The following is a 13,272-nucleotide window of genomic DNA, read 5'->3' as shown; positions in this document are numbered from 1 at the left end:
AAGATCCAAAGGGTAAGGAGAAGTACCAGAAACTCACCTCTGCGACGAGCTGCAGGTCGACCTCAACCAGCTACCGGGCAAACTGAGCCTACTTTCGGGCACTCTCAAGCTTCACGGATAGCTTGGTCAGTTCAGACACCGTGGCATGCCCTTGCCCCCCGAAAATGTCCCAGAGCTGGCGCTCCTAGGAATCCTAGAGGACAAACCTTGCCTTCGACGGGTCCTCAGGGAAGGGCCACTCTAGGTCACCCTCCGATGAATCGCCGGAGGGCCCAGCCTCCGACCGGACCACCGCCAGCTCCCGCGGCGACACCACCAGTTCTGCCATGGTATCCGCCTCGTCATCAGACAAGATCTCCACCAACACGTTCGCATGGGACGCCACTGGGCATCCCAACTCCATCCCGGCCACGCTTCCCTCTAGCGCCTTTGGCTTCGACGGCAAGGATAGGTCGTGCAGCCCTCCACCCGATGAGGTAGGGAGCTCGCCCTCCCTCGTCTCCTCCACCGCGACCGGCGGATGAGGGGCCGCAAGAGTTACCTCTGACGCCACCTCCGCCATCGATGCCAGGATCACCGCCAACAGCATCGCCGCCGCTGTCACATTATCAGCAGCCCCGGGGGGCACCACCCCCGAGAGAGAAGGCTTCGCCGCCGCCACCCTGCTGCCCCCTTCACTCGCCGCAACACACTACAGAGTGGGCCTCCAAACCTCCTACACGGGGGTCGAGGCGATGCTCAACCCCGGCATCCCCCGACCACTGACAAAAATCATGAGTAAGACACACTCCAAAAAAGACCCAACCACCAAAAGTTGAAGAAACAGCAAAAGGAAACATACCGGGTGGCGAGCGACACTACTCTGAAGGCAGACTCCGACAATGACGGGCCCATAGGACGAGGACCGCTCCTGGACTGTGACCCGCTCCCCCTCACTTCAGACGGGGTCGGAGTTGTTCCAACTGGCTCTTGCCCGGCCTGCGGGTCGCTACGACCTCTGGCTCAGGGCTCCTTGACCGGAGCAGTGGGTGGGGCGTCCCTCGACTATGAGTTGCACGTTGACTGGGTGCCAGTCTACCCCTCAGACCGCCCAGACTGCTCAACCACACCCACGGCAGGCGGGGCCTCCTCCGGCCACAAGTCCGGCATTGGCACCGGCTCTGTCGACGCACAGGCGCTGGTCCGCTCCTCAGACCGCCTGGCTCGTCCAGCCGCATCCGCCGCAGGCGACGACGGAGCTGGCAATGCCAACAAGGGGCGCAGTGACCACGTCCTCTTCGCCGCTCGTTCACCGACGACATCCGCACTCGTAGCGTGCTTCCTCGACGTAGGAACCCCCACACGTCACGTGGCCTCCTGCTCCTCGCCAGCGGACGCCGCCGTAGGGTCGCAATGCTCCGCCGAGGTCACAGCGACCTCCCGACTCTCCTCCTCATCAGAGAAGATCATGTCATCCAAATCCATAGGATCATTCGACGTGAGTTCCGACTCAACATCGCTCCTACGTTCCCCGGCCCTCACGCGCCGGGCGACCTCCATCTTCTTCTCTTCCTTCCTTCGAACCTCCCTGGTTTTCTTCTTCTTTCGGGTGTCTGTCGCCTCCTTTTGGGTGGCCTGCCGGGCCTAGCCCACCGGCCCTTGGGAAGGTGCAGCCAGGACTTGTACCTCCCAAGCCCCTATGGAACGAATGAACTGAAATCAAAAAAGAAGGGGTAGAGAAAAAAGCACGAACAAAATAAGGGAGCATACCAGCGTGGACACGATCGAGGCATTAAACGGTATGGGTTTTCCCACCACCGTCTCTCTGGGCCTCAGCTGCAGCACTCGGCCGACGCGACTCTAGATCTCGTTGTCCGGCAGCTCCTCTGGCGACGCGCAGTCTAGGTCCGATCGGCCACCGTACATCCACATCAGGTACATCCTCTCCGCCAACGGCGTGACCCGGCGGCGGTAAAGGGTGTGGAACACCCACACCCTATCGAGGCTGCCCCTTACAAGCTTCCGAAGCTCCTCCTCGATGGCCTCCACCTTGTGCTTCTCCATGTGGGCGCAACCCCACAACCAACTCTTTTGTTTCACCGGCCTCCCGCCGGTAAACGTTGGAAACGGTGCCCCCGCCGGATTCCTAATGTAGAACCACTCCCCATGCCATCCCCTGTTGGAGTCACATGGGGACTACGCGGGATACGAGCCTCCCACACATGGCTTCCTCTGCAGGGCGAAGCCTCCAACCGGTGCGATCTCAGCCGAACTCTAGTCCGCCATAGCTCTCCCAGAGAAGAAGAGCCGGAAGAGATCCACGTGCGGCTCCATCCCGAGGAAAGCCTCGTAGATGGTAAAAAAACCAGCAATGTGCAACACCCCCGTCGGATTGAGGTGCTGCAGTTCCAAACCCCACTCATTGAGGAGCCCACGTAGGAACCAGTGCACGGGTTATCCTAATCCACGCTCGTGGAAGGTAAGGAAAGAAACCACCTCATCGGGACGAGGTTGCGGGAACTCCTCATCCTTCCTGAGGACCCTCTAGTGCGCCACCTCCTGTGGTGGCAGGAACCCCTTCACGACGAATGCCTCTAGCACCGACGCCCTCATGGTGGACGACCTCCAATCTGACATGTCGATGAGTTCCTCTCTTCTCCCTCGCTCTCTCCCCTTCTTTCCTAGAAACCTCCACGGCTCTCAGGAACGCTCACGGCAAAGAGGAGGAGAGAAGGCGGCGGCAGATGAAGAATAGGCAAAAGAGCAGAACAAAAACTCTCTCCCCTCTCCTACTTAAGGAAAAGGGAGCAGTGGTTGAAAGGATCAAGATGCCCAAGAAGGGGGGTGAATTGGGCTAATTCTAAATTTTCTTGCAATAATTGAATCCTACGGTTAACACAATTAACCCCTTGTGCCTAGAAAAGTGTTTCTATCAATCTAACGCACAAATGACTTGCAACCTATGTTCCAAACTTACTCTAGCATGGCAATTCTATAAATGTAAAAACAAGCATTGAATTGCTCAAAGTAAATGCTCAAAGTAAATGGAGAGAGAGGAACGCGGTGATGTTTTGCAGAGGTATTAGAGAGTCGCCACTTCCCACTAGTCCTCGTTGGAGCACCCATGCAAGGGTGTAGCTCCTCCTTGATCCGTGCAAGGATCAAGTGCTCTCTATGGGTTGATTCTTCGACACTCCGTTGTGGTGAATCACACACAACCGCTCACAACTTGCGTTGGGTCACCCACAAGCTCCGCTGAGTGATCACCAAGCTTCCAATCACCACTAAGCCATCTAGGTGATGGCGATCACCAAGAGTAACAGGCATGAACTCTCACTTGACCATGCAAAGCCTAATGAGAACGGTGGATGCACACTTTGCTACTCTTGATTCACTAATGAGGCTATTCTCTTGGATTCTCAAATCTCAATCACCTCACTAGGACCTTGCTCTTCTTGGCACTCATAAACGTGTTTCTCAGCTGTTGGAATGAGCAAAAGTAACTCCACACACGAGTGGAGCTTCTATTTATAAGGCAGCCTAAAAAACGAACCGTTATGTGCCTCTGCGGGGTGACCGGACGCTCCGGTCATGTTGACCGGACGCTCCGGTCAGTTCAACGCGCACACCAGTGATTAAGTGTTGACCGGATGCAGGCAGGGTCCGATCACCACTGACCAGACGTGTCCGGTCGCATATAACCCTCACTGGAACCTTACTGTGCTCGACCGGACGCTGGATCCTCAGGGTCCGGTCAGTATTGACCAGACGCGTCCGGTCGTAGATTCACTCTTCTAGAACCTTACTGGAGTCGACCGGATGCTACCTCTCAGTGTCCGGTCACTTGACCACTCAGCGTCTAGTCGTGCCAGACGCAATCTCCTTAATCAAATGAATTGACCGGACCCTGCAGCCAGTGTCCGGTCGCACCGGAGCCAGCGTTCGGTCAGTATTTAACCCTCCATTCACTTCCAACACTCGATCATATGTGAATAAAGTTTGCTCCAAAGGATCTTAGGCATATATAGGAGCTACCTAGCGCTAGTTTTAACAAGTGTGCACCACACCTAACTCACTAGACTCATCTAGGTCAAGCTACCCGTCCATACCCCCCTTAATAGTACGGCCAAAGGAAAAACAAAGTCCTAAACTACTCTAAGTGTCACTCCAACTCCAATCGACACTTAGAACTAGTCATCCTTAACCTTGTCGTCCATCCTTTGAAAACTAAAATGATTTCCATCGTAGGGGCATGACCACCTCGATTGCCCAATTGATCCCCATCACCATGACCTAACTTAATCGCCTCTGCAAAACACACGTTAGTCATAGTAATCTTGTATTATCATTAATCACCGAAACCCAACTAGGGGCCTAGATGCTTTCAATCTCCCCCTTTTTGGTGATTGATGACAATACCACCTCGAGTATGTGAAAGAGTGAGGTTTTTGACATGCTTGGTTCATATAAGCTTTTGTCAATAAGAACTAAATAGTTAGGCAAGCTTACATGACCCAAGCCAGCATAATGTACTCAAAGGATATGAAATAAGCATGAGTACAAGTAATAAACCTCATTTGCATCGGAGTAAAGCGTGGAAGCAAAAGCAAATGAGCATAACACAAGTGATATGACATATCAATGAATTCAAAGTAGAGAGCACACATGTCATATATCACAATCACGTAGATATCACTATCACATAGATATAATAGTACGCATGAAAGTAAACACACGAATGCATAATAGTAATAGTGTATCACACAAATAAAACTCCAAATGTATATAATAGACTAATAGCTAACTAGACTCCCCCTAAAAGTCGCTCCCCCTGAGTCTACATACTCAAACCCTCTCCCTCTTTAGCGTCAAACACCAAAACCTAAGGGTCGGTCGGCGGGGCTACAGCGGACGAGCCGGGCGCTGAGGTACGAGGAGCAAGCTGGAACTGGGCGCCATCATCATCTGACCTTGAGCTCTATACTGACTGACCCTCTGTAGCTGGAAGCATCGCTGAAGCGGTCTAGGTCTGAGCTGGGGCAGGTGCTGCCTATGACGCTACTGGTATATCTGTCGTAGGATCTAAAGATGCGACAGAAGAAGGGAGCCTCTGAGTAGTTACGGCGACGGGAGCTGCTGTAGAAGGACCTGGGGCATACATATGTGGTGGTGTAGGCATCCCTGTCAACTCGCTAAAAGATGCTCCAAGACTTCTAGAGACTGACATGTCAGGCACAAATAGCGAGGGTGACTGGTCTGGTGTGAAGCCCGTCTGAAGTGGTGTGAACTGTGGGGCTACCACTGGCGAGGATAACCACTGGGACACCTGTACTGTGGGAGAAGTAGACGAAGCTAGAGGCTATCCCTGACTCTGAAACCCACTGGGCTATACTGCTGGAGTCGTTATAGTGGTAGTAGGCTGACCAATGTAGGGCGAAGGCTATGGCTATGGGGCCCCAATGGCTGTCACAACATGCTGCATGAATCCCAAAAGCTGCTGCTGCATGAGTAACTGCTGCTGATGCATCTGCTGCTGCTGCTGCTGGAGGACCTGCTGCTGTCGCTAGAACTCGTCCTGACGAGCCTGAAACTGTGCAAAGTTGGCAGCGGTCTCCTGAGCCTGTCTCGCCTGATCCAGCTGCATCCGCTTAAGGATAGCAATCAAAGCGGGGTCTGTCTGCACTACAGGTGGAGCAGAACTAGAACTGCCAGCCTCTGCATCATGTCTGCATGGAGGCATATGAGGAATAGGCAGGTAGTCATCATCCAAACTGTCACTAGACTCGCTCCTCTCCTCCTGAGCCTCAAGCTGCTCCTCCTCAGTAGCGGCTATGCCTCTGATAATCTTGTCCTGCTGAGCTGTGGACTTTGGTACATCTGGACGACGGCGAGGCTGAGTGGGTGCCTATGGTGTGCTATGCCTGATCCTCTGTGCCATGTTATAAGCTGGAAACTCTATGGTGGCACCTCTGTACTCTGCAACCATCTCTGGTGTCCTAACTTACATAGCCTTGAGAATAAGGAATGTGACCCAATGTGCATATGGAAGCTGCCTATGACCCTTGAAGCCCTCAGCTATCATGTCCTCCATCTCAGACAGAAGAAGATTCTAAATATCGAACATTGTCTGCTGCATCAGGGCATTGAGGAGCCAAAGCTAGAGGCGAGTCAAGCCCTCTCTGTATCCCATCCTGGGAAGTAGTGTCCTCCTTATGATAGCCTATAGCACTTTAGCTGTAGGAGTAAGGTCACTAGGTTCCTCCTCGACCCCTCACCAAAGGGCTCCTTGAAGCAATGGCGCACAAGATCTGTAGGGGGCATCAAACCACCATGAGGACACCTGGGAGGCTCTTGCTATCCATAACATACCTCATGTAACCTGGTAGGCTGCTCTTGTAGCCTCAGTATCTCCCTGACCCTCTGACTCATCATCCTATAGTCTCTGCCTCTGAATGCAAAGTGTATAAAGTTATGATGCGGGTCAATGTAGAGCGAAGCATAGAATTGCCGAACCCAAGATGGTACATATAATCTTGTTCGGCCAATCAGATCTATCAGCCCCGACAGATATGCAAGGTAGGGGCGAATGTGCTCTCCAGGTGCTGCGACTATAGCCTCTATGCTACAGACTCTCTAAGATCTGAAGACTACTCTACTGTTCAGATAGGCATTATAGAAATCCTCCTGTAGTGGCGTGTAGAAACCCTCTGCTGCTCTCTCATCCCTCCTAGGTGGAAACCACACATCAAACTCGACAAAGCAAAGCTGCTGAACCTGCTTGGTCGTGGCGGCCCTCAAGTCAAGGTGGGTCACTAGAGGCGGACCCTATGGTCTAGGCGGTGGACGAGATCCCCTCTGCTGCGTCGGCAGCCTCGGTGAGACTAGAACACGGGAACGACCGGAGCGGCGTAGCTGTGGCTGGGGTGCCTGCTTGGTCTCCTCGGCCTCCTTGGCCTGCTGGCCCTCCTGAGTCTGCTGTGACGGCTGTCTCTCCTATGTTTCCTGAGCTGGCTGAGGCTCTGCTGGTGAGGGCTGCTGCTGTGACTCCTGCTGTGACTCCCCCTAAGGCTGAGGATCCATAATGGGAAGACGTCGTCCTGCCATCATGATAGTCCTAGATGGACTACCATGAAGATGCTCAATACGCTCAAGTCTGCCCTGCGCCTCTGATGACAGATGATCTGCAATGACAACTCCACTGCGGGCTCCTCCTCTCTCGGCACGCTCTGCGGCCTCTGTAACTACTGTTGCTCTCGCTGTCTCTGCATCAGGGTACTTGCGCTTCTTTGATGCAGTCTTCTTCATCGCCTTGCCTTTAGGTCCTATAGGCTGGCGAGGCGGGGGCCTTCGATCCTCATCTCCTAGACCACCACCAACATTCTTTTTGCGAGCCATCTGATCTGACAAGAGAAACTACCACTGACAAGATCAACTATCCACTGACACTTTTGAGGCTTGGCATTGATTCGTACTCGTGAGCTTGGCTCCGAGTTGACTGACAACTGCCACACGATCTCAACGGTACCGACTCGCTGCATGATGGAATAGATAGATATACAATAAATACAATATACCTAATAGATGCGAAATCCTATGAGAGCAAGCAATTTAGGTACGAAATTGAGACGACTGGCTTGCTACCTGACGAAACGGTGATCCAATGAAAAGAGAAGTGACACGCGGGGAACCACCGAATCTAGGGTTAGGGTTGCCGGTGAGCAGTGAATCGACGGCCCTATGAAATTGGCGTAGTGATGAATAGCTAGGTCACGGGCGAGTTGCAAGGAGGATGCACGGGCACGAGCAGGGCCTTACCAGCGCTGGACGGTAGAAGGTCAGCTTTGGACCACGATGGCGCAGGCCACGGCTCGGGAGAAGCACAACACAGGTTAGGGCGAGACCACGACGACGCTAGAACGGAGGCGCACGGGTGGAGCTTGTGCTGGCACGGGGGCTAGGGCACGCGCGGCGGTGCGGGGAGCGCAGCGCGGGCTGAGGCGTGCGGGGCTCGGCAGCACGGGAAGTCGCTGGAGGCGCCTGGGTGGCGAATCCGGTGAGCGTGATACGGCGGCACGGGACGATGGGGGCACGGCGATGTCGGCGGTGGATTAGGTCAAAAGAAATCGCCGGTGCTTTGATTAAATAGGGTGGCCCCCATGAGTCAGAAAAGGAAAATAGGAAAGAGACCTGATGCCGCATGATATCTACTGACCGGACGCTCCGGTGGTAGCGACCGGACGCTACCACCCAGTGTTCGGTTGATTCTAGAGAGGTCCAATCCCTTTGGAATCGCGACCGGACGCGTCCGGTGAACACCGACCGGACACAGCCAGAGTCCGATCAACTCAGCCAGATTCTTCTCCAAACGACCAGACGCTGAGACATCTTCTGACCGAACGCAGAAAGGCAGAGTCTGGTCACTCCTTCGCAGCAAGTTCACCTCCTATGAACTGACCGGACGTGGAACATCAGAGTCGGGTGCAGCGTCCGGTCACTCTTTTCTAGCAAATCTTCAAAGATCCATCACGTTACCTGTTCCCAATCAAGTCCCAACTTGAATAAGATCCAAATAAACACCAATTGGGACTGATGTGAGTGACCTCTCTCAAACCCTCAAGTTTTTTAAAATATTTTGCCTTAGGCTATAATTCTTTTTATGAAAATAGGTAATAAAAGGGCAAATGGAACAAAACGACAAAACGACATTCATGCATATGCAGTACTTGTAAGTAAATCTAGTTGCTTGTCAAGTTTGATCCAAGGTTAAGCTTCTTCATACGCTTTTCGGTGGTTATCTTAACCATGTTAGACAAGCCATATATGCATTACCAAAAATTAAACATGTTGTATATTACAATGAATGCAAGGAACAACACAAGCTCATCTTTTAGTGAAGTTACTAAAATCAAGTATATTGAGCTCATTCCGCAATCTACAAAAAGTAGCCTCATCTAGCGGTTTAGTGAAGATATCCGCTAATTGATCTTCGGTCCTTACACCTTCTAGTGATATATCATTTTTAGCAACATGATCTCTTAGAAAGTGATGGCGGATATCTATGTGCTTGGTGCGAGAGTGTTGAACTGGATTATTTGCAAGTTTTACTGCACTTTCATTGTCGCACAAAAGAGGTACCTTTTCTAGAACTACACCATAGTCTAGCAAAGTTTGTTTCATGTATAAAATTTGTGCACAACAAGCACCCGCGACAATGTATTCTGCTTTGGCGGTGGACAAAGCAACACTATTTTGCTTCTTGGAGGATCAAGACACAAGTGATCTACCAAGCAAATAGCACCCTCTGGATGTGCTTTTTCTATCAACTTTGCAACTGGCATAATCCGAATCAGAATAGCCAACTAATTCAAATATAGCTCCTTTGGGATACCAAAGGCCAATGCTTGGTGTGTGCTTAAGATACCTAAGGATTCTTTTTATGGCAATTAAATGTGTTTTCTTAGGATTAGCTTGAAATCTAGCACACATACACACACTAAACATGATGTCGGGCCTAGATGCAGTTAAATATAACAAGCTACCAATCATGGAATGGTAGAGAGTTTGATCAACCGGGTTACCTTCCTCATCTAGGTCGAGATGTCCATTGGTAGGCATTGTTGTCTTGATTAGCTTACATTCATCCATCTTGAATCTCTTGAGAAGATCTTTTGTGTATTTCTCTTGAGAGATGAAGATGCCTTCTTTTATTTGCTTGACTTGAAAACCAAGAAAGAATGTAAGCTCACCAATCATTGACATCTCGAATTCCTTTGACATCAATTCACCAAATTCTTTACATGAGTCTTCATTTGATGATCCAAAGATGATATCATTAACATATACTTGACAAATGAAGATATGCCCATCAAGCTTCTTGGTGAATAGTGTGGTGTCGACCTTCCTAATGGTGAAGCCTTTCTCAATGAGGAAGTCCCGAAGGCTCTCATACCAAGCTCTTGGGGCTTGCTTAAGCCCATATAGTGCCTTGGACAACCTATAAATATGATTAGGATATCTAGGGTCTTCAAACCCGGGAGGTTGATTAACATAGACTAGTTCATTAATAAAGCCATTTAAAAATGCACTTTTCACATCTATTTGATATAGTTTCATTTCATGATGTGATGCATATGCAAGTAGGATACGGATGGCTTCTAATCTTGCAACCGGTGCAAAGGTCTCTCCAAAATCCAAACCTTCAATTTGGGAGAACCCCTTTGCAACTAGTCTTGCCTTGTTCCTCACAACAACACCTTGATCATCTTGCTTGTTGCGGAACACCCACTTTGTTCCAATGACTCTTGCACCTTTTGGTTGGTCTTCAAGAGTCCAAACTTTATTGCGAGTGAAGTTATTCAACTCTTCATGTATGGCATTGATCCAATCTGGATCTTTAAGAGCTTTTTCTACCTTGGTAGGCTCATAGCAAGAGACAAAAGAGTGATGAGCAATAAATGAAGTAAGTTTTTGAGATCGAGTCATTACACCCTTTGATGGACTCCCTATGATGAGATCTTATGGATGATCTTGTAGGAGAGGTGTATTTCTTCTACTGACCACTTGAGGAGGTAGTTGTGGAGCATCAACATCTTGTGCTTGTACCACCATTTGCTCATAGGAGATATGAGTGTCTTCATTTTCTACTCTCTCATCTTTTTCACCATCTTGTGGCACACTTGATGAAGAAGGTTGATCAATGACTTGTACATCATCTTTTGGCTTAATGTCTCCCCTAGGAATATTCTTTATAGCCTCCCTCAATGGTTTATCACCTACATCATCAAGATTCTCATGTGCTCCTTAGAAGCCGTTAGATTCATCAAATTCCACATCATATGTTTCTTCAATCAAGCCGGTGGCATGATTAAATACTCTATATGCTTTGGACTTTGATGAGTAACCAATAAGAAAACCAATATCACAAAGTCTTTGGAACTTTCCTAGGTGTTGCCGCTTCTTGTAGATGTAGCATTTGCAACCAAACACCCTAAAGAAGGAGACGTCCGGCTTCTTCCCGTTGAGCAACTCATAAGGTGTCTTGTCAAGGAACTTTTGAAGGAATAGGCGGTTTGATACATAGCATGCGGTGTTGATTGCTTCTGCCCATAGAGCTTTGGGGGTGTTGTACTTATCTAGCATTGTCCTTGCAAGAGTGATCAAAGTCTAGTTCTTCCTCTCAACTACACCATTTTATTGAGGAGTATAAGTTGCGGAGACTTCATACTTAATCCCAACTTCATTACAATAAGCTTTAATGTTTGTGTTGTCAAATTCTTTTCTATTATCACTTCTTATCTTCTTGAGCTTTACTTCAAATTTATTTTGTGCTCTCTTAGCAAACTTCTTGAAGCAAGATGCAACTTTGGATTTGTCATGAAGAAAGAATACCCATGTATATCTTGAATAGTCATCAACAATCACAAGACAATAAAGATTTTCTCCCAAACTCTTGTAAGTTGTTGGTCCAAATAAATCCATGTGAAGAAGTTCTAGCATTCTTGTGGTTGACATGAAAGCTTTGGTTGGATGAGTATTTGCAACTTGCTTGCCGGCTTGACATGCACTACAAAGCTTGTCCTTTTCAAACTTCACATCCTTCAACCCTCTCACCAAGTCATTCTTCATAAGCTTCTTGAGTGAACTCATCCCAACATGAGCAAGTCTTCTATGCCATAGCCACCCAAGTGTTGTTTTGGTGAATAGGCAAGTTTTCAAATTTGCATCTTTAGAGATGAAGTCCACTAGATATAAGTTGTTGTATCTAAATTCATTGAATATCACTTGATTATCATCTACCTTGGATACAACAACCTTCTTCTCGGTGAACAAGCATTGGAAGCCAAGATCACACAATTATCCAATGGATAGCAAGTTGGAACTCAATGAAGCAACATAAAGCACATTTAAGATGGAATGATCATTTGATATTGCCACTTTGCCCAATCCTTTAACCTTGCCCTTTGAGTTATCTCCAAATGTTATTTTCTCTTGTCCATCTATTTCTTCATCTAGTGAGGTGAACATACGAGGATCACCGGTCATATGTTGAGTGCAACCACTATCAATAACCCAATGACTTCCACCGGTCTTGTAGTTCACCTACACACAAGAGATTCAAGCTTTAGGAACCCAAACTTGTTGAGGGTCCTTCACCTTCTCAACAAGTGACTTAGCCACCCAAATCTTCTTAGGCCTATTCTTGTTAGGGGTCCTAAGAACATAACTTTCATCTTTCCACTAGAATCCTTTCTAAGCATATAGTGAGCATTGAAGGCAAAGGATCTAGCATGCTTGGGCAAGGGTTGTGGCGGTGGAGTTTGGCACTCATGAGCAAAGTGGCCTTCTTGTCCACACTCAAAACATCTCTTTGGCTTTGGCTTTGGCTTTGATTGTTGTTGTTGAACTTGAGCCTTCTTCTTCTCTACACTTGCCACATATCCAATGCCACTTCTATCCATCTTCATGACGATGTTCATGAGTAGCTCACTTTGGAGGTGCTTGCCTCTAGCAAACTTGCTCAACCTAATCTTGAGATGCTCTTTCTCCAACTTGAGCTTCTTATTTTCTTTCTTTAGAGTATCATCTTTCTTCTCTTCCTTGAGCTTCTTGTTTTCTTCTTTGAGCTTCTCATTCTCAAGGATCAACTCTTCATGATGATCAAGAGTTTCTAGCACAATGGCGTTATGGCTTTTGATCTCTTCAAGATATTTCTTGAGCTTCTCATTATCACTCTTGAGCTTGACATACTCATCATAGTCATTGCACTCAACCACTTGCTTGCCTTTGCCACTAGATCCTTGCTCAATGCTCTCATCAATTAAATCATCACATGATGTAGCTATATCAATCTTAACAACATGGTTAGTAGCATCATGTGGCTCATTTGTTAAAAATTCTTGAGCAATAACAAGAATATCATGATTAATTTTAAGAGTAGTGCATTCATCTTTTAGCTTGTTGTGGCTAGTGATGAGCTCATTGTGCACCCACTCAAGTTTATCATGTTTATCTTTAAGCTCTTTCTTAGAAGATTTGAGCTCCTTGAGTTTGGATGATATAGCATCATTTGTTTCTTTAAGCTCAACATTAGCCTTTTCCAATGTATCGCATTTAGCTAAGAGTGAATTATTTTTAGCATCAAGCTTTTCATTTTTAGCTCTACTCTTTCTAATGATCTTAGTGTATTTTCAAAAACATTGGTGGTGGTGGAGCAACGTCGAGGGTAGATGCGGGGACAAAGGAATGTCGGGGGTGACGGTGCGCTTCAAGGGGGCGCGTCGGCGATGGAGGTGT

This window comes from Miscanthus floridulus, chromosome 6 (genome assembly GCF_019320115.1).
Source record: "Miscanthus floridulus cultivar M001 chromosome 6, ASM1932011v1, whole genome shotgun sequence".
Lineage (NCBI taxonomy): Eukaryota > Viridiplantae > Streptophyta > Magnoliopsida > Poales > Poaceae > Miscanthus > Miscanthus floridulus.
This window is presented reverse-complemented; position numbering follows the sequence as displayed.